Source organism: Tasmannia lanceolata, unplaced genomic scaffold (assembly GCF_043159265.1).
Source record: "Tasmannia lanceolata isolate RefF3 unplaced genomic scaffold, GAP_Taslan_0.1 ptg000003l, whole genome shotgun sequence".
Lineage (NCBI taxonomy): Eukaryota > Viridiplantae > Streptophyta > Magnoliopsida > Canellales > Winteraceae > Tasmannia > Tasmannia lanceolata.
Genome location: NW_027518680.1, coordinates 62,283,768 through 62,306,793, shown reverse-complemented (window position 1 = coordinate 62,306,793; position 23,026 = coordinate 62,283,768). Strand labels below are relative to the sequence as shown.

Here is a 23,026-nt window from a genome sequence, read left to right as displayed (position 1 = left end):
TGTGAATCTTCGATTAAATACTTGACATTGCTATTGGATAGGCAGCATAGTAAGCACCATGACTATCCGATCACAATCAAGACCTCTGACTAGAAATTCGATGCATGAACTCACCTTTCTATCTACACGATGAGCTTCTCTCATGATAATAAGAATAAACATATACCTGTAGGTATAACTCTACGATACATGTTATATGACATACACGTCAAGATGTAATTCTAGATCGGTTAATATATTCACGAACTAGGTGTTACTAAATTCCATTTGGCATGCATACTATCTTTTGAGGGATCAAGTCAACTTATGTTATGGATTAAATTTGTTTGAGAAAGCCATTTAATTATATTTATTTTATTTAAAAAGAATTACGCCATTAAATGTATACTATTACTTTTACCTTCACTGTTTTTTTTAATTTAAACTGTCCATTTGGAGGGCATTGAAAAATTAACATTTACTAGTAGGTGAGATCATTTGATAAAATTCTTGGTGGGACCTATCCATTTTTGGGTTCTTCCAATCCATCCACTAATATTGTTAATAATGTAAAGTAATCAGCCACCAAAGTACTCATGGTTTACCAGTCCCCACGAGCAATTATATTACAAAGGTGGGTGGGTAAGTTATCTCCTGCTTCAAAGAACTATATAACCTAAACAATTTTACTAGAAAGCATGTTCATTACATAATATGCATATACATCATATGGTTCCATGCCAATAATTTATGTGCGCATATACATCATTTGATAAATGAGATGCATCGATAGGTAGTATGTCACACCAAATTTCGTCTCGATACTTAGTGCCAATGGAAAAAGGAACTAAGAAACACTTAGAGACCTTTACCTCATTTCGATGATTAATCCAATAATTGGAGAGACATTCGAAAGATAGTCGAAGGATATTTCTCTCTCTTATATAAATAGGAGTGGAGGATTTTTTCACCAATACCTAGGTCATATTTATATTGAACACAATTAGGGTTTAAGGGTTTAAGAAGGGAAGAGGAGGGGGCCGGGAGAGAGAGAGAGAGAGTCGTCATTGAAACGAAAAGCAGGAAAATGAAATGTTATTTATGGTTTTGAGTAGGATTTTAAAATGTTACGAAAATACCACTCATGAATAGACAAAAATGAACAAAAATATCAATCCAAAATAATTTCAGACCTAAATGAACAAAACGCCCTAAATTTTCATGAAAATATTCATGTTTATGATTAAATTTATTTTAATAAGAGAAATGCAAAGAAGATATGCGGGTCACTCAAATTTCCATCTCTATTCTGTCTTCTTTTCAAAGATGCATTTTTATAATAGAAGTGCCATATTATTTAATTAAATAACAAGGGAAATGTTATCAGCACTCCCGTATTTTGATGATCACACTCCTCCCTTTATTAAAAAGTACGGTATGGCCCACACCACAGGATGATCCAAACCGTCCACTAGATTGGCCACAACCTAAATAGGTTTTTCCCCCAAAATCATTTCCATATGTTGATCCTAACCCTCCGATCAATAGAGTGTTGGATCAACCCTCTAATATTGAGTCCCTCTATAGATCGGAGGGTTAGGATCAACCTACGAAAATGATTTTTGGGGCACAACCTATTTAGGTTGTGGCCCATCTAATGGACGGTTTGGATTATCCTATGGTGCGGGCCATACCGTTTTTAATAAAGCGAGGAGTACGATCATCAAAATACTGGAGTGCAGATAACATTTTCCAATAACAAATATGCCCCTATTTTAGTATACTTTTCAATATTCCGATTTCCAAAGCCTTTGCAAGATTGATTACTTTGGCAAATTGTTCGGCATAGATCATATTCGCCAAGTACATGCCGGTGCGTGCACACCGTCAAAGGGAACATATAGTGGTGTTGTATCCTGGAGATAGGTCGCAAGAAACCCGATTGCATATTGATTGTGAGTTCCGGATTGCGTACATTACTATTGGCAGTGAGTTCATATTCTTCATTCTAGCTGTTTGATTTGTTAATTATATTGTGGAAATATATATGTACCCTATTTTCCCAATATATGGTTCACGTCTTCACGCTATTCTTATCTTCTCCTTTTTCTTTGCCACACTGTATGTTATATGCTTGAGATATTAAAACCTCTTTGTAAGTGAATACCTTTTCTTTTTTCACCCACAAAAGTACACATTACAAATTACAGAGGGGGTAGAGAATGTCGCGCATACAATATCTCTACTAAAGGTATGGATTTGAAGATTTTGTCTTGTTTTCTTTAGCTATTGCTAGTGAAGAACCATAAGTTTGTTGTGGCTATGACAGATGAGATAAAGTTACTCCATTGATAGCTCGAAGCCTCATTCACTCCAGCTAACACTTACAATTTATCGAATAAAATATTATTTTAAACACACATCTTTTCAAAATAAATATATTTACAAAATAATTTGTGAATCTTCGATTAAATACTTGACATTGCTATTGAATCAAATTTGTTACTAAGTTACACTAGTCAGAATAAGTTCTCATCGAATCAGATTATATGAATCATCTTTACTGAATTACGCTATCAGGATAAGTTCTCATTGAATCGGATTATCTGATTCATCTCAGCCCGTGATTGGGCCATTATTTTTACCCCCATCAGGGCACTTGAGATGGTTGGAGGAGGAAGAAGGGTCTAGAGGAGGAAGAATGGTTTGCAAAGCATGCATGGGGGAAAGGCTTTTGAGAGATAGTCCCATAAACTCATTTTCTTGTTTCCACAAAGTGACAAATAGTCTCTCTAAATAAAGGCATGACCTTAAAAAAAACATAAAAATGATACTTTTGAATTAGGGAAAATTATTAAACTATAGGGGTAGAAGTGGATGTGTCGGAAACTAGAGGGGGTGTAAATGTAATTTTCCCTTTGAATTAATAACGAACAAGCTTTTCTAATGTCTTCATGAAAATTTTCTAAAGGATTCATTAGCCGACCCCAACTAGTTCCCCAACTAGTTTGGGACAAAGGGTTAGTTGAGTTGAGTTGAGAAGCTTTTCTAATGTCTTTGGTTTTATTGGATGAAAAATTCAAAGAATCCCTTCTCGACTTAATTTTTAAGACATTCGGATATCGGTTAGCTACTTCATTAGCAATGTAATCTTTTGAAGGGATCAACCACCACCATGTCATTGGCCTTTCTTCACACCCTTTGAAAGTTATCTCAAAATTGAAAGATTAGGTGACTAATAAGTTCTCATTTGGATAAGTTCTCATTTATAGTTCATCATGATCTTTTGAGGGATCAACACAACTTATGTTTATCATGGTCTAAATGTACAAGCAGCAGACTTGCCTGTCAAAGAGTCTTACTTAGTTATGGATTAAATTTGTTTGAGAAAGCCATTTAATTATATTTATTTCATTTAAAAAGAATTACGCCATTGAATGTATACTATTACTTTTATCTTCACTGTTTTTTTTAATTTAAACTGTCCATTTGGAGGGCATTGAAAAATTAACATTTACTAGTAGGTGAGATCATTTGATAAAATTCTTGGTGGGACCTATCCATTTTTGGGTTCTTCCAATCCATCCACTAATATTGTTAATAATGTAAAGTAATCAGCCACCACGAGCAATTATATTACAAAGGTGGGTGGGTAATTTAATCTCCTGCTTCAAAGAACTATATAACCTATACATCATATGGTTCCATGCCAATAATTTAAGTGATGATTATTATTATGTGCGCAGAATCTTGGCATCAAATTTTTAGACACCCACCACTTTTTAATGTTTTTTTTTCTCTTTTCGATGAACAAACATAACATTATTAAAGAAAGGAAATAAAAAGAAGGGAAACAACCTAGAGAAATTAGAAACCGTATTGAAAATCAACATTAAGGCGGGGCACAACCATCTTCATCGTGGAAGTTGCATATCTCAAGATGAGGGTATGAGAAAATGTTTGGAATGATTCTTTTCCTCGAACCAATCAACTTCGATAAACACCTTAGTAATTACTAAGATAAGATGAACCCTCATGTAAATCTGGCATCCCAGTTTGCATATCTCGATAGATGCCACGTCCAAGATATAAGTCTATGATCACATGCAATTCTCTGACGACGTCATCCATCTGCATTCGATGTCTTGGCGATTTTGCACAACAAGAGACACCGATTCTGTACATTGAGACCATACATTCATGCATTCTAGGTCTCATAGTGCTATGATTTTCGTTGTTCGTATTGTTGACAACTGGGACTTCTTCTGAGAGCAATTGTGGGTCAGTGATCTCCATTACTCGATCTGGTAGAGCCATCTTAACGAACTGATAGAGACTTAGGCCATCCATAAACATGCTATCGGTAGGACTTTTTCCTGTGAACATCTCTAGCAACAAGATTCCATAACTGTACACGTCTCCATGTGTAGATGCCTTTCCACCCATACCATACTCTTTCCATTTAAACATGAATATAAAAATCAAAGCTTTGATCTTGTTATAATGAAAATATGAGATGTTGCAAATTAAAGCTTCATCGCATAATTAAGTTAATTAACGAAAAATTCAGAATTTTTATAAGACAATAAAAAAGAATAAATTTTTTTGAGAAGCCATTTACCTGGAGCAACATATCCAATAGATCCCTTCATCATCATCGAGCTACTATTTTTGTTAGGACGATTAGCAGTGGCTTCAAAAATAAACTGTGCTAACCCAAAATCACCTACATGGGCACCCATGTCATCATCAAGGAGAACATTGCTCGGCTTTAAATCACAATGAACAAGTGGTATTTGTCCATGGTGATGAAGATAATCCAATGCAGAGGCCACATCAATGGCTACGTTTAGCCTTTGTATAAGGGTCAAGTTCATCAGTGGATGTTGCCCATCTCTACTTTGATGCAACCACTTCTCTAAACTCCCATTAGGCATGTACTCAAAAACCAAAGCTTTGAAATCATTGCCTTGGTAATCAATACTTGAGCAAGAAGTTAAGATCTTAATGATATTCCGATGCCGAATGTTTCTTAAGGCTTCACATTCGGCGTTGAAGCTCTTTGTAGCTCCGTGTCGTTGAAGGTTGAGAACCTTCACTGCAACAACCATTTCATTGTGTTCTACAAATCCTTTATAAACGGCACCATAACTTCCAGCACCAACCAAATTTTCCAAAGAGAACCCATTGGTTGCTCTAAGGAGCTCCGCATAAGAAAGCTTTAAACATCGATCATCCAAAGATGATGTAACAGAAGGATTCTTTCTCGAGTGTCTTATCCAATAGAAGGTAGCAAAGAAACAAGATGATATAGTAAAGAATAAAACCAAACCGACTATTGAAATTATTACTCTTAGAGAATGAGATATTCCACGTTTCTGATAAACTTGGGCAGGGCATGCTGGCAACTGTAGTTCTAGGACCCCCACAAAGCTTGTTGTTTCCTTGAACTGAAATCCCACTCGTATTTCTAAAAATCCCTTCTTTTGGTACTTCACCCACAATATCATTAAATGACAAATTTAGATACTCGAGAAAGAGAAAGTTTTCCATGGATTCTGGAATCTTTCCAGACAAGTTATTGTGGGAAAGATCTAGCTGTTGAATACCTTTTAAATTGATCAATGATAAAGGAATGGTTCCTTGAAAGAGGTTATGATCCATATAAAGGTATTCCAAACTAAGACAGTTGCCTAACGTGCTGGGAATTTCTCCTGATAAATTATTGTATGAGATATTCAATCCCCCAAGTTGTGTCAAGCTTCCAACTTCTGATGCAAGGGACCCTGTGAAAGAATTATGGGATAAGTCAAGGTATATCGATAGAGAGGAAAGCTTAAGAATTTGTGTGGGTATGATACCACTAAGCTTATTTTGACGAAGGGTTAATTTATTCAAATATCCACAATTTCCAAGACTTGATGGAATGCTTCCTTGTAATTTATTTTCAGATAAATCGAGTCTTAACAAATGAGTTATGTTGCCAAGGGAAGATGGAATTTGGCCGAACAGTCCATTTGTGTACAAGGTCAATACTTGCAGCTTGTTAAGCTTTCCAAGTACAACAGGAATAGTACCTGTGAGAAAATTCATCTCCATGCCCACTGCCGTTAATCCTGAGAGATTTTCAATACCTGAAGGGATGCTCCCAAATATCTGGTTGCTTCCTAATGTCAGGTATGTCAGTTGAGTTGAGAGATTAGCTATAGAGTTGGACAGTGCACCACTTAAGTAATTGACTGCCAGTTGTAGTACTCGTAAACTAGTACAATTGGTTAAGGAAGTGAGAAAAATCATGTCGTTGGATTTGCCTCTGCTTCCTAGCTGATTATGTCCGAAGCTAAGAAAATAGAGATCTTGAAGGCTTCCCAAATTCGTAGGCAATAATCCACTAAAGCTATTGGTACCAAAATCAAGATATGAAAGTCGTGACGCATTAGATAATGAAAGTGGAATGGCTCCTGTGAATAGGTTTACATCCATGAGAAGCGCTTGTAAATTAGGAAGAGAGAGGCCCAGGTCGGGCGGAAGGCTTCCATGCAAATGGTTATCCGCCACAATGAATATAACTAGAGATGAGAGATTGTAAAGCGAGGGAGGAATCATACCAGACAAATTAATCGCTCCGAGTTCAAGAGATTCTAAGGCTGCTAGTCTTCCGAGCTCATACGGGATGCTTCCTTCCAAACTATTCGATGTTAGCTCTAACTGGATAAGTGACGAAAGGTTCCCAAGCGTAGGTGGGATTTTTCCTGTGAGGTTATTATGTATAAGGTTTAAGAAAGCGAGCCGAGAGAGTGAGTGGAACTTGTTGGGAACTCCCCCAACAAAATTATTGTAACTTAAATTCATGGCTGTGAGTTTTGGGCAATGGGCTGTTATATTGGCCGGTATTTCACCTTGATATGAATTAAGGCTTAGATTGAGATAACGCAAATGGGATAGACGACTCATGTGTGGGGAGATTTGACCGTAGAATTGATTGTTTGTGAGGTCAATTTCATTGAGGAAGGTGAGATTTGTTATGTAGGGAGTCATGGGTCCAACTAAGCCTTGATCGGCGAGGTTCAAGGCAATGACCCTTTGCGGATGGCGACGACTGCATGTGACTCCCTGCCATTGGCAGAAATGGAGAGAATTGTTCCATGAGGTCAAGGCGCCCTTAGGATCAGTTATTACATATTTGAAGGCGAGCAAAGCTAGTCGATCGGTTTCGTTTCCTGTGGTGCCAGATTGTACTGATAAGAAAAGCAGAGAATGGAGGGTGACATGGAAAAGAAATGTTGAACTCAATAACCCACAACTCATTTTATTGGGAAGATCCATGGCAAGTGAAAAGAATCCCTGTGACTCTTAAAAAGCAATAGAGTCATCTTCAAACCCTTCTATTTATAGGGGGGAGAGAGATGTTGGGTATATCATATAACCCATGTATGTTCTAATATAAGCCCAATAGGTAATGGACCAGGTGTAGTGGGCCCATTTGGGCTGGAGCCCATTAACCTCTTCTAACCCTAGTGTATCTCTATATATAGGGGCTGGAGGCAACAAACTTGGTATTCCAAACTAGATACCTTGGGTGTAATGCTTTAAGCATCCTGCTTAAACCTAATAACCCTAACAATCTTAAAGCATTAATGTTTTAGGGTTTAATCAACGCCCACAAAAGGAAGAAGACGGATTTCTCCCACAGCCTCCATCTCTTTCTTTCACTTGACAGAGACTGATGTTCTTGCGTTTTATTTTTGAGAGAGAAGCATACGAGAGATCAAAACCCTTACCCAACTCTCGTTACCCAAAAATAAAAACAGAGAACCCTCGTTGGAAATACACAGCCGTGGGTTTTCATTTTTGGGCGTGGGTCTCTTCTCCACAAGAATCTTTTTTGGGCGTTTTGGAACCGAATGAAGATGAAGAAAGGGAATTGATTTTACACCCTCCTTGGTATCGTTCAAGACACCCTTGTCTTAAAACCCATCTCGTGAGAAATTTTTCTTCACCACTCACCAGGTTCTTCATCTCTGTAAGGAGACAAATCCATGAAAACCCATCTGATTGGGTTAATCTCACGTTTGGAAAGTCTTGTTTGGAACCTGATTTGAAATAAAACCCATCTGTTGAAACGCAAATCTCAAGTGGGTTTCTTCCATCGTATTTGAAGTGGGTTTCACACCTGTCAAACCTGTTTTGGGCGTGGGATTCTTTTCTCTCGAATTGCTTTGGGCGTGGGATTCTTATCTCCTTAATTGATTTGGGCTTGGGATCGTCTCTGCCTCGAGCACCAAGCAGACATCTGTCTCTATCCAACACTAAAAGAGGAGATCTAAATGGTGGTGGTTCTTCATCTGCTGCAAATACGATTTTTGCTTGGAGGCTGAAACATTGGATCCACTCTGAATCCTACCCTCTCTACATCATATTGGGCGTGGGTTTCTTCAGACCCACAGATTTTTTTTCTTTGGGCGTGAGATCTGTTTTTTGGCCTTTTCAAACCCTCGGTATTTCGCTCAGATCATCTCACGGCAGAAACGTTTTTTGGGACACCTTGTTGTTGGCATCCAGTGGTTGTTATTTACAATTTGGGTGTTATTCGACTTTTGCACTTAGGTGTTATTGGAATTTGGACCTTGCTGGCTGAATCCAAACTTGTCGCTGCTAATCTTGGTGGCCGAATTGCTTTGGTCGAATTCTTCGTGATTGAATTCTCTCCATTCAGGTGCACTCTTTCCAACTTTTATTTCCTTTTAAAAAGTATAATGGACAAGAGTTCTCTTCCCTTTGAGATGATCAAGCTTCAATCCTTTGGAGGTTCAGAATTTACCTCATGGAAGCGAAAGACTCAATTCGGTCTAAAATACATGAATTGTTTTTACACCGTTTTGAGTACCTTTGCTGAGACGGATGAAGAAGTTGATGAATCTCAATGGCTTAGAGACGAGGATTTCTGCAAAGACTACTTGTTGAATTGTCTTTCAGATCGTCTTGCAGAAACCTATAGTAAATTTAACACTGCTAAAGCAATATGGGACAACTTAGATGCTCAATTCAAGAAGGAGGAGGAATTGTCCAAGACCCATCTTGTGGACAAATTCATGGATTTCAAGTTTCAAGAAGACAAGGAAATCACTCCTCAAGTTACTGATCTAGAGAATTTGAGATCTAAGTTGAATAATGAAAAAATAGCTGTCTGTGATTCGTTTCTTGTGGGTGCAATTATATATAAATTACCATCTGCATGGCATTCTTTCAAAACCGAGATGTATCGGAAAAAGGTGCAAGTGGGACTGGATGATCTCAAACGATTCATTCGAATCGAAGATGAGAATCGAGCTAGGAATAACTTGGAGATGGTTAGACAGCAACAGTCTGCTGCTAACGCGGTAACATATCCCAAGAAATTTCCTCGGAAATCCAAGTCACCTAAAAGTGAACATCCCAAGTTGGAGGCCAAAAAGACTATCTTTCAGAAAAAGAAGGGCAAGTGCCACAACTGTGGGAAATGGGGTCATTTTGCTGCAGAGTGTAAACAACCTAAGAAGGCTAAATCTGACACACCACAAAAGGAAGCTCATATGATGGTGGGCAGTGCTGCGCCTAAGAGTTTTATTGCCATGTTAGGCAATGGTAAGGCCAGTACTTCTTCAGACTGGTGGTTAGATACAGGAGCCACCTGCCATGTTTGCAACTCGAATAAACTGCTTACGGATGCTGTTGGCGTGAAAGAGACCGTTACAGTGGCTAGTGGAGCTGAGGCACAGGTGACTCACACTGGAACTGCGAACCTGGTCCTTTCTTCAGGTAAAATACTCACTTTAAAAAATGTTAAAGTAGTTCCTGCTATTCAAAAGAATTTAATTTCTATTAGTCTTTTAGACAATGCTGGCATGTGTTCATCTTTTTTGGGTGGTAGAGTAACTTTAACTGTTAACTCTTATTATTTTGGCTGTGCTTTCTTAATCGATGGTATGTATAGACTGAGTTTAGCAAATGAAACCGTTAGTCAGGTTAGTTCCACTTTGATTGATCCTAAGTTGTTACACACTAGATTGGGACATGTGAACTATAGGAAAATGGTCACACTTGCTAAAACTTATAATATACCTTTAGATACATCGATTAGATTTGACAGGTGTGAAGTGTGTGCACAAACCAAGATCACTAGAAAACCTTTTCGTTCGGTTTTTAGGAGCACACAACTTCTTGAGTTAATACATTCTGACCTCTGTGACTTTAAAAGTTTCACTACTCGAGGTGGTCGGAAGTATTTAATCACATTTATAGACGATTTTTCTAGATATTGTCATATTTATCTCCTAAAATCGAAAGATGAAGCTTTTGATAAATTTAAAATTTTCAAGAATCGTGTTGAAAATCAATTGAACTTGAAAATTAAGCGATTTAGGAGTGATAGAGGAGGAGAATACACTTTGACAGAGTTCAAGGAATTATGTGCCTCTAAGGGCATAATACTTGAAACTACTGCTCCTTACTCACCTCAATCTAATGGCATAGCTGAACGTAAGAACCGGACGTTAACTGAAATGTTAAACTCTATGTTATTGACAGCTGGCATGCCTACTAGCTATTGGGGAGAAGCAGCTTTAACTGCAAATCACATCCTGAATAGAGTACCACACTCTAAGTTGCCCTCTACTCCTTATGAGTTATGGCATAAACATCCTTGTAGATATGACACTCTTAAGACTTGGGGCTGTATTGCTTATGTGAGGATACAAGACCCTCGGAGACCTAAGGTAGGACCTAGAACCAACACTTGTGTTTATCTAGGTGGTGCAGAAGATAGTGCTGCTGATCGGTTTTTGGATCTATCTACCAATTTGGTTATAGAATCTAGAGATGCAGTATTCTTTGAGAATAAATTTCTCAGAGATCATGGTTTGAACCTACCTGGCGATACTGAAATGGTTACAGAATCGCATGTAGAGTTTGAACAGAATACTTCTGACACCTGTCCTACACTGATTTCTACATCAGAACCTTTAAGAGTTTCTACAAGAGATAGAGTACCCAAGAACTTTGGTGAGGATTTTGTGACCTACCATGTAGAGAATGATCCATCAACCTATAAGGAAGCGATGAGATCTAGGGACTCTTTGTTGTGGGCAGAAGCCATTGATGATGAAATGAGCTCTCTGTTACAAAATCAAACTTGGCAGCTAGTCGATTTGCCAAAAGGGGCTAAGACTGTAGGCTGTAAGTGGATTTTGAAGAAGAAACTTAATCCTGACGGATCCATAGCTCGGTATAAAGCACGTTTAGTAGCTAAGGGCTATACTCAAGTCAGTGGGATAGACTACTTTGATGTTTACTCACCGGTCTGTCATTTGGCAACGATAAGAATTCTTCTTGCTTTGGCTTCTATTGAGAAGTATGTTGTGCATCAAATGGATGTAAAAACGGCTTTCCTTAATGGAGACCTCACTGAGGAAATCTACATGAACCAACCTGAAGGGTTTGTCATGGAAGGTTTCGAGAACAGACTTTGTAAGTTACACAAATCTTTGTATGGTCTTAAACAAGCACCTAAATTGTGGCATCAAAAATTTGACAAGGTAGTAAAGAGCTTTGGTTTTCAGACCAGTTACTCAGATAAATGCCTTTACTATCGTTCTGTGTCGAATAAGGTTGCGATTATTTGTTTGTATGTAGACGATATGTTGATTCTTGGTTCCGATCTCTCTGTAGTGAGTGACGTGAAAACCACTTTGGCTCAAGAATTCGACATGAAAGATCTTGGTGTGGTTGACACCATTCTTGGTATGAAAGTAAGTTTTGAAAGGCAAGGGATTACTCTTAGCCAAGCCCATTATATTGAAAAACTACTTTCTACATGGGGATACAGTGAATGTAAACCGATTGAGACACCATTTGATTATACCAAGAAGCTGATCTCTAATGGAGGAGACAGTGTGAATCAGTTAGATTATTCTAAACTGATTGGTAGTCCCATGTATGCTATGAGTTGCACTAGACCAGACATAGCCTTTACAGTTGGCATGCTGAGTCGTTTCACTAGTAATCCTGGCCATGAGCACTGGGATGCCCTTATGAGGCTGATGAGATACCTTAAGGGTACTCAAGGATATACTCTATGTTATACTGGCCATCCTCCTATCCTGGAAGGGTATTCTGATGCATCATGGGGATCAGAATTAGGAGACAGTAAATCTACCAGTGGTTATGTTTTTACACTGGGTGGAGCCGCTGTTGCATGGAAGTCAAAGAGACAGACTTGTATTGCTCTGTCATCTATGGAATCGGAACTTTATGCTTTAGCTTCTACAGGAGATGAAGCAGAGTGGATAAGAGATCTGATCCTGGACATTCCATTGACCCATTTAAAGATTAACTCTTTAAGTTTGTTCTGTGATAATCAAGCTACAATTACGATTGTGAAAAACTCACTCTTTAATGGTAAGAGGAGACATGTCAGGCTGAAACATGCCACGCTGAATTATCTTCTAGAACAAGGTATTATCACTTTGGTTGATGTGAGATCGAAGGATAATATGGCCGATGCTCTTACGAAGGGACTGAACAAAGATCGAATATTCAAAACTGCGGGGGAGATGGGGTTAAAGACTGTGTAGACGTGTCTTAACCTACATTCCTATTATTTTGAATTTTTTCAAATCTCCCTATCTTGGCCAAGATAAGCACTTGATATGTTTCAATGATGTTTACAGTTATCTTTATGTCATTCCACATTTGATGACATGTCCTTCTTGGGAAAGGTTGTTTCATTCCAAACTTGATGATACAGCTTAACTCAATTTGGATATGATGCCTGTAACATTCCAAATGGAAACATGGAATGGTTCTTTGTAAAGAAACTGTTTAGGTCTGGTTCTTGATTGAAACTTGACATTGATGCTTATTGATATTGATATTTATTTTTCAGCCATTATGAAATTGTACTAAGTTCTTCTGGTAGAACTAGATACTTTTAGTAAAATACACAAATGATTGGATTCATTTTTTAATGAAATTCATATTTGATAATTTACAGGAATTGGCGAAAATGAAGGAGATTGCCTCAATTTGGATCTTGATGAGGATGACTTACTTGATGAGTGAATCCTTATAGTGCAGTGGAACTATTATTTTCTTTTCCGTTGATTAAATAGTTCACCTACATATAAAACTGCTTATGTTTGAGTTTAGATTATTTCTAAAACTCTTGGTTATTCTTTAAAGTATTTTTTGTTTTCAGTTGGATTACAAATCTTTATTGATATGGTGATATGGATGATTCAATAATTTTGTTTGGACATCACATTATCTATCTATTGGATTGTGCTATATGTAGAACATAGGAGGAGATTGTTGGGTATATCATATAACCCATGTATGTTCTAATATAAGCCCAATAGGTAATGGACCAGGTGTAGTGGGCCCATTTGGGCTGGAGCCCATTAACCTCTTCTAACCCTAGTGTATCTCTATATATAGGGGCTGGAGGCAACAAACTTGGTATTCCAAACTAGATACCTTGGGTGTAATGCTTTAAGCATCCTGCTTAAACCTAATAACCCTAACAAGAGAGAGGGGGGTACATTTTGATTTTCTCTCTGCACTGTACTTCTACTGGCTGAATATGGGTCGATGATCATTTTTCATTTCGTAAAACACATACAAAAATCGACTGTTAAGATTTACGGGGGCCCCTTCACATTAGATAATTTTAAGTGGGCCGGACGGGCTTTACTTGACTTAGCTGCCGTCCAAATGAGGGGCCCTGTGCAATGGGTGCAGAGATTCTCCTAGATTTGATGAAGAAACACCGTCAGCTGACTTTTGCATGAGACAACAGCCACCTCAGATTAATTAAATGAATAGGACTAAAGCTTGTGAATAGTGAGCCTATGTGTCTGTTCTCTTATGCAAAAGTAAGCAGTGGAATGCCTTATTTTCAGGCTTTCAAACATTTAAATGGTCCAAACAGAGAGGAAGCTCAACTTGTCATAGCCATCAATGTTCAGTGTATTATATAAGGCGTTCAAACTAACTAGGATTGCAATCGTTTTTTTACGCTTCCAAAGATTTAAATTATGTTTGACCAAATATTATATAAGGCTTGTTTTGGATTTTGAGAAAGCAATGGTCCAAACAGAGAGGAAGCTCCACTTGTCATAGCTATTAATATTCACTGTATTATAGTAATTTTCCTAGGGTTCCATTTCTTTTGAACCTATTTTTACTGTCCAAAACCTTCTAGTTGTGAATATTATTTGTATAAGACGTACCGGCCCATGAATATCGCTGCTACGGAGCAAAACAAATTGAATTAGTCTTGATATATCCGCCCCTTTCATAACATCTATTTATAATAAAAGAAATCCTAAAATCTAACTTAAGGCTTAAGCAACTAATCGTAGCCGTCCATCTAAAATAACATAAATAAAACCTAAAACTTGACTAAAACTTACCTAAAATAGTAATCCCATAATAGACACTTACCATATCCTAAAACTGCCTATAACTTAGCCAAATCAAGTCCAAATCGCATAATCTTGGTCTCCTTAGATAGGTAATCGAAAAACCTCCCTAAAAACACCAAAATTAGGCCAAAAGAACAAGATTTGATGCCCTAAAAAAATACCTCAAAAAAAATGACGAAAATACAATTTTTTTTAAAAAAGAAACTTTTCCACGCCAACGAACAAAGCTATTCTTGGTGATTTCCGTCCGCAGCAGACATTTACCTCATTTCGATGATTAATCCAATAAATGGAAAGGCATTCGAAATGAAGGATATTTCTCTCTCTTACATAACTAGGAGTGTAGGATTTTTTTCACTAATACCTAGGTCATATTTATATTGAACACAATTAGGGTTTAAGGGTTTAAGAAGGGAAGAGGGAAGAGACTAGAGAGAGAATCGTCATGAAAACGAAAACCGGGAAAATGAAATGTTGTTTATGGTTTTGAGTAGGATTTTAAAATGTTATGAAAATACCACTCATGAATAGGCAAAAATGAACAAAAATATCACTCCAAAATAATTTCAGACCTTCGATATGGGGCTAAATGAAATGTTGTTTATGGCTTTGAGTAGGATTTTAAAATGTTAAGAAAATACCACTCATGAGTACACAAAAATGAACAAAAATATCAATCCAAAATAATTTCAGACCTTCGATATGGGGATCTAATGGGCACAGTTGGATCCGGCTGTTGTGCCCAAATCCTCTCCGCTACCATTCGGATCTTTTGGATCCATTGTGCCCGCTCATTTAATAAAGGGGATTTTTGTACAAGTCCCCTTGTAATGAATATAAATTACACTTCGTTCCCTCCCTAAACACAAAATATCAAGATCTCTATCCTTCAATAGCCTACTTTATGTGAAGTTTTTTTTGTTCGACTAACTCTAAATTTTTAGAGGAGTGGTGAATTCAGCTCCTTAAAGGATGAATCACCCCCTTGAACGGAAATCGTTAAGTTTTAATGGCTCTTGGAGTTATGCTTGCTCCTCCATCCGATAAATATATCCTGACAATTCTATTTCAGGGGGTGAATTTGTCACTGCCCAATTTTTATTATTCTTAAAATACCGAAATTAAATAACCCACCCTCTCTACGCAAATTAAATACCCGTCTCTCTTCTCTCTCTCTCAAATATTAAACTATCCAATTGGAATTTTAGATAGATGCCAAGACAATTTAGAAGAGGGGGAAATAAGAAGCATCCAACGAATACATAATGATCTTCAAACACGAAGATAAAGGATGCTGATCAGAATTCAAGATAGACGAGTCCTTGATCATAAGCTGCAACGTAAAGAATGTCTAAAGAGTTAAATCCCACACAGAGATAAAGAAATTGCTAATCAAAGAAAAATCAATGACCATCAAGGACTCAAGCATGCACGAACAATCAAGAAGACCCAACTCTCTCAAATTAGTTCTAAATTACTGTGCAAGTAATTCGCCCTTTGCAATAGACTCTGACATTCGGATTATCCCAATGGAAGGCCTCCACAAATAAAATACGGCTCAATTCAATCCCAAAAATTTTCTCAAAACCCAAAAGACACCCCAACCTCGATATAAGTACACCTTAAAAAACACTATATTTTCCAGACCTCACTCAATTCTCTCCTGATTAGTGGAGAGGTGATGTTAAGGTCTTCCCTCTTGGATCGTAACATCATCCCCTTACCCTATTTCGTAATCCCATAGTTATGATCAAGATCTAGGATTGATTCTCCCAAAAGACCAATGTACCGACTCTAGGCAATAAGAATTTGCCATTTCACTTCCTCTATGTGTATAATCTAAATGTGTCCGGATGGAAGATTTCTTCTACAAACTCAAGAATGAAGTAAAATATGATATTATTCCTGTCATTAGAGGGTGTATAATCTTAATTTTTATTGCATCACCTATCCACGATATGTTCATAATATCGATGGTCTGAGTCATCCTATATCACATTAGAAATTTTACGTGATTGGAATGCCTAATGATGGGTTTCCTGTTACACACATTCATTGGATTTTGTGTTGATCTGTCTGTTTCCAATTCAAAATAATTTTGGACATAAAGGTATGAATCCATGGACACATTTGAATCTAACGTTTGTGCCCATATCCTATCCATCAACGTTCCAATCTTTTAAATTAATTGGATTTGGATGCATTAACACCCCAGAGTTAGGCGTCAACAATCTCCAAAGTATTTTGTGTAGGAAGATAATATTGATACTCACTAAATCAGATAAAGTTGTAGGAAGAGTGCCGTTATTCTATTTCCAACAAATCTCAATTTCATCCCTCCGGGAGAAGGGGAGGAGACAAATCTAGAACTATTCATCAAAGATGAAGAAGTGCAAGAAGCCAAGCACAAATGGTCAAATTACCTTGTGGGATACTTTTTGGGTAGATGACCCTATTTCATCACTCTGAAAGAAAACCTCTCTCGTAGATGGAACCTCAAAGTAGACCACCAGATGTTTACTTTGGAGAAAGGCTTCCTCCTATTCAAGTTTTCCAACTCTGAGGATTGCACTCGTTTTCTCGAAGTCCCCAGTCACAACTATGGTGGTAGGCCATTAATCCTCCAAAGGTGGACACCCAAAACTTGCCCTCGAGATGAAACTGCCATTGCATTTTCCCCTTTCACGTTACTTACATGTAAATTTGAATTGATAAGATTAACATGCTGAATGGATTAGGTCAAAGGAAAAGATGTATGACTCTAAACTTCTTTCCTCTATATTTGGGATTGATAGATTTCTTTGTTTATATTTTTGCATTATCTCAACAATAAAATCTTTATACAAGTGTAAATCAATGCTAAGAGTATTAGGGTCTCCTTGGGTGCATTGTGAATTAGTCTATATTTATCTGCAAGAATATTTTAACTTAATTGTATTTCTAAATAATGACATTAGTTAAGAGTTAATTATTAACTAGATATCATTTATGTCTTGTATAACTCTTTTATTTCAATTTTGTAATTTTGAGTACAGTTGGAGCTCTAATAATTAATGCCGCTATAAACAATAAAAGGCAACCCATCTATTGCGATTTCCAAAAGGAGCCTTTGAGCTAGAGATCACCAACTAAAAATTCACTTTTACCATCAACAATAAAAAGCAATTACCTCAACCCTAGCCCAACACAACGTAGATCTCAACCGTAATCAGACCCAATCTGAGGCTCGGATTGTGAAGGGTCAATTGTAACCTAACCAACCTCTCAATCTCTCAACCCTAATCCAGCCCATCTAACCCGATTTTCAAAATTGGTCGGGGTTAGTTTTGATTGGTGTATGTCGAAAAAACAGAAAAGATACAAAAAAAATAACTTTAAGATTTTTGATATTGCAATAAAAAATTTAGCTGACAACTATTTTGCGTGTAGCAAAATTTCATCGTACTATACCATCTTGACGAAAACGTCAAAATGATGCCATTCTAAGTTGTTTCTCTATGATAACACAATTATCGAGGAACTTTAATTCCTTATACGACGCATGGAAAAGACTCAGATTTTCCACATCTAGGGGATAATGCAAAAAACTGTAGAGAATATGGAAACAACGAGCGAGGTTTGTAGTAGTGGGATCCAGCGATCAACACATTCTCCGCAATAATCAGGAATCATTATCTTTTTTGGCAAACATAAGAAGACATTCCCTATCACCCGTCACCATCATCAAGGGATCTTCGTCGTCAACTTTTGACACTATTTATCAAATTGTTAGAAATTTGGGGAATTCTATTCTTTTTGGAAATTGTTTTGTAATCAAACACATATCGATGTTTAATCTATATACGTTTGAGGGGGCGTGGTAGAATATGTGGGATCCAATGGTTGGATTCGGTAAGTTCTCACCGTTGGATCATCTTGGAGGAAGATTAGGTAAGTTGGGTAAACAAGGCAACTAGATAAATTAGGCAAGTGGATTAGAAGAGGCAAGCAAGAGAGATTAGGAAAGTAGATTTGATTTGGTAGATTTGATTAGGATTATTTCCTTCTATAAATATCTTAATTCCATTCCATGTTTATAAAGTAAGTGCTCTATATAAGCACACATTCATCCCTTGTAAAAGTATCCAAAAGTTTAGTGAAATCTCCTAAATTTATCAGAGAAATAGATGATTACTCATTTTCTTCAAAATAGAAAATTACAACTTTATTTAATCCTAAGAGGTGAAATGCAACTTTTCTAGTTAATAAGAGTCCTAGCTAAATATCCTTCTTACCTACAAAATACGTGAGAGTCGTAGCTAATGGCAGGAATACAACATAATATTCATTTTCTAACTAGGTAATATCTAATAAGAAGATAAGTGCTAAAAATAAGATAAATAGTTCGCATTACTATCATTCGGCATTACTAGAAACAACCGTGCTCTTCTCCTTGTCGAAGCTCTTTCATCCGTCCGAGTGTTTTAAAGTTTCGTCTTCGTGCATCCATTTCCGGCATCAAAACCGACTTTGAGGGCATGTGTGGACGTAGGTAATGTTCTTTCTTGGAAAGTAAAACTTTCCAAGAAGGTTTTTTCTTTGGAATTTTGAACTCTGAGGTTTGGTTCACACACTTCAATTTTCTAGGCTTTTAAATTAATGTTTGGCTCACCTCCTTTAACTTTCTGGAATTGATTGAGGAAAGTTTTATACGATGAAAAACTTTACCTACATCCAAATATGCCCTTTAGGATTCTTCGCTAGCAAAACCCTTTTCTGTTTGCAACTTCCATGAAAAAGGAGTGAGTTACAGCACATTCGTTACCGTCCAATACTTCTCATTATAAGGAAAAATTATGGGAAAAATACATTTACACCCTCTCAACTTTCTGACACATTCGACGATGACCCTATAGTTCCAAGTCATCAACTACACCTCCTGACTTTTCAATGGGTTTTTTTAACGTGACGGAATGGACGAAAACGAGGAAATGCCTATAATGCTCATGTCTTCTTCTTCATAAAATTCCTCAAAATTAGGACTTTTACAGCTGAAGGATAACCTCACCAGGAAACCTCGTCGTGAGGGTAGCAATAGAAAAAAGGGTATTTTTGTCCTTCAAATATTAACCCAGGTTAGTTTGAACAATTCCCTGAGGTTAAAGTGACGGCCCGTCAACAGAGGGAGGTCTACCTTATACACATTGAAAAGTTAGGGGGTGTAGTTGATAACTTTCAAACTGTTGGGTCATCGTTGAATGTGTCACCAAATTGAGGGGGTGCAACTTTATTTTTCCTAAAAATTATATCTCCACCCAAACCGTCTAGTAGGTGATGGGCCACAACGTAAGTCGGTTGTACCCAAAAAATCATTTTCCATAGGATGATCTCAGCCCTCCGATCTATAGAGGAACTGCTAGTTATGGGAACCTCTATAGATCTGAAGGCTAGGATCATCATATGGAAATGATTTTTTGGGGAACAACCTATTTTCGTTATGTTCCATCACATTGACGGTTTGGATCATCCTATGGTGTGGTCCCTACAATACTTTTTTGAAAAATAAGGGACTATAAGGCTTACACCCAATCATATCTCACAAAATAGAAGTTTTTTTTTTTTTTTTGGTCTCTTCACGTTACCAAATTTGTCAAATTGTCTGTCCAAGTACAAGGTAATTCCAACGTCATATCTCCGGCCGTTATCTTGAATCTAGAAGGTTCTTTTTTTCCAAACAAAGCAAATTACCAGAATTGTTTTGCAAAAGCCTCAAATTTATATCTCCACCCTGTCAAAATGAAAGAAGCGTGGAGATATCACTACCCTTATGATTTTCTATAAAATGACACCTTCTCTTCTCTTGTTTTCCACGTTAGGGCTGAGAGAGAAAAAGCGATGAAGAAGAAGAAAAAGAGAGATGGAGTCGTCTTGAGAAGGTGAGGAGTTAAATTCTTCCGTATTGTGTTCTTTTATTCTGACTGATAGATCTAGGGTTGTTGGTATTCATTTCTTTAACTGTTTTTCTTTATCCTGTCCTCTGATTCTCATGATAATGATGTAAATCTTTTGGCACTGTTTAGATTAAAGGAAGTTTTTTCGAAAAGTTTGGAAAAGAAACTTTGTTTTCACCAGAAGTATTTCTTGCAATCCAAACAGGGCATTTGTGAATCACATTAGATCATAAATAACTACCTCATGAGATTGGATAAGAAACCAGGTTAGAAAAACAAATCAGAAATGCCTTTCTCATGCAACGGCCAGCCGCTAAATGACTTTCTACGAAAGTCCCTACCAAAACCCTTTTTACACACTATAAAAGATAATTTGAACCATGGTTGTTCCATTTTTATCTAAAAGGACCTTCAATTTGTATTATTTCCCACTAAATTTTGAAAAGGAAACCCATCATTAATAATTTCACATCACACTATAGATTCCGACTTTAGCTTAAATGGTTTCGCATCAAACACCACACGGTTACCTCGCATCGGAATTAATTACTCCCAGATATGCTAGAATGACCTTCCAATACTTTTCATTCTAAGCAAGCTTAAATTAGTGTAAATCCTATCTCCACCCCTTTCGTTTCTCCCTAACAGAAAGCAAGAAATTGAAGAGGATGGAAATATCGACAAATTATATGGTAAACACTCATGTAGATTGGTATTGGTGATGCAACAGAAGTAGCAGTTTTGATATTTGATCCTCCAGCAACACCTTACAAAGTGTGTTGCTGTTTGATCAAATGTCTAGGGCGATACCGCCAATACCGATCTACATGTGCATTCACCCTATAAAATCTCAGAAATATAAATTTCTTTTAATAATATTAATATAAATACAATTGCTAGCCATTTTTTTATCCTTTCGCTGCACTCTTAAATTCTTTCATTCATTACAACTAGTTAATTGAAGCCCTAACAAACGAGCTTGATTAAAAGAGAAATGGTAGAAGTAACCAAAACAATAGATGAAAATACCTTTGTCTTTTTTTGTTTCCATGCTTATACGTAAATTCCAATTGACAGGATTAACATGGTGAATGAGATGGGTGATATAGGAAAAAGAGGTACGAGTCTAATCTTCTTTCATCTTTTATATGTGGATGGAGTATAGATTTCTTTGTTTTTATAACATTATCTAAATTGTTGGAGTTATTATATGGTGCTGGAGCCTATGTGGTGCGTCAAAAGTTCCGCCCTTGATATTTGATCCTACAGAAGCCTCTTAAAAAGTGGGCTACCATTGGATCAAATATCAAGGGCGGTACCACATGCATGGTACTTCACACTAGGGCACCATATAAACACTTGAATAATAAAACTTTTAAACAAATGTACATCAATGCTAGTGCTAAGAATATTAGGACTCTTTGGATACACTGTATTAGTCGCTATTTATCGATGAGATTCTCAACTCAACTCAACAAAGCCTTTGTCCCAATATTTATCGATGAGATTATTTTAATTTAATCTTTTCTGATTACAAGCTCATTATTAACTAGATATCATGCATGCCTTCTAAAAATCTTCTACTTCAAGTTTCTAATATTGAGTATAGTTGAAGCTATAATAATTAAAGCTCTATAAACAATAAAAGGCAACCCATCTAACCCGATTTCTAAAAGAGTGCTTGCCCACAAAATCCACTTTTACTATCAACAATAAAAGGCAATTACCTCAACCCAGCCTAACCAAGGTAGCATTATCTCAATGCGAATCCCTCCCATTCTGAAACTTGGGTTGGAAAGGGTCAACTGCAACCCAACCTGCCTCTAAATCTCTCAACCCTAATCCAACCCATCTAACCTGATTTCTTAAATGGATCTGGGTTTGTTTTGCATTGGTCTATAGTGAAAGCTGAAAAAAAATATAAGGTCAATTAACTGTAAGATTTTAAAAATCACAGTAAAAAAATTTGGGGGACGCAGTTGGATCGACTTGCCCAAGACCTTAGTTATAATCCAATTGGGTTGTCTTTTCCCAAGCCTAACCCAACCCATGCCAAAATCCGGATGACCTAGTTGGATTCGGGTTGAGCCCGACCCAAGTTCAACCCGTAGTTACATTTAAGCCACGGCTAATTCAAGAGTCAAGACAGGAAATCCAAAATTCGACCGTACCACAACAAGCTTTTAACTTGCCGCAAGCTTTTTTCTAAGCTACCCACATGGGTTATAGTTGTCAATACTGCCACCAACAACTGGTAAACTTTTAAAAATATCAGGTAGATCGTAAGCATCTTTGGAATCCAGTTTCGTATTTGCAAATAAGCTTAGGGCTCGTTTGGATACCACCTGCATTTGTATTTTGATTTGGATTTGAGTTTTGGATACAAAACACATCAATCATCTTCATGATCATGTTTTAAGAGAGAGAGAGAGAGAGAGAGAGAGAGAGAGAGAGAGAGACAAGACAATTTAGAAGAGGGGGGAATAAGAAGCATCCAACGAATACATAATGATCTTCAAACACGAAGATAAAGGATGCTGATCAAAATTCAAGATAGACGAGTCCTTAATCATAAGCTGCAACGTAAAGAATGTCTAAAGAGTTAAATCCCACACAGAGATAAAGAAATTGCTAAAGAAAGAAAAATCAATGAGC

At 37.1% G+C, this 23,026-nt stretch overlaps 1 pseudogene; it reads right to left on the bottom strand.

Annotated features, from left to right (window-relative positions):
- Nucleotides 1–3,936: 3,936 nt before the first annotated feature.
- Nucleotides 3,937–7,305, bottom strand: LOC143870010 (uncharacterized; annotated as a pseudogene).
- Nucleotides 7,306–23,026: the final 15,721 nt, after the last annotated feature.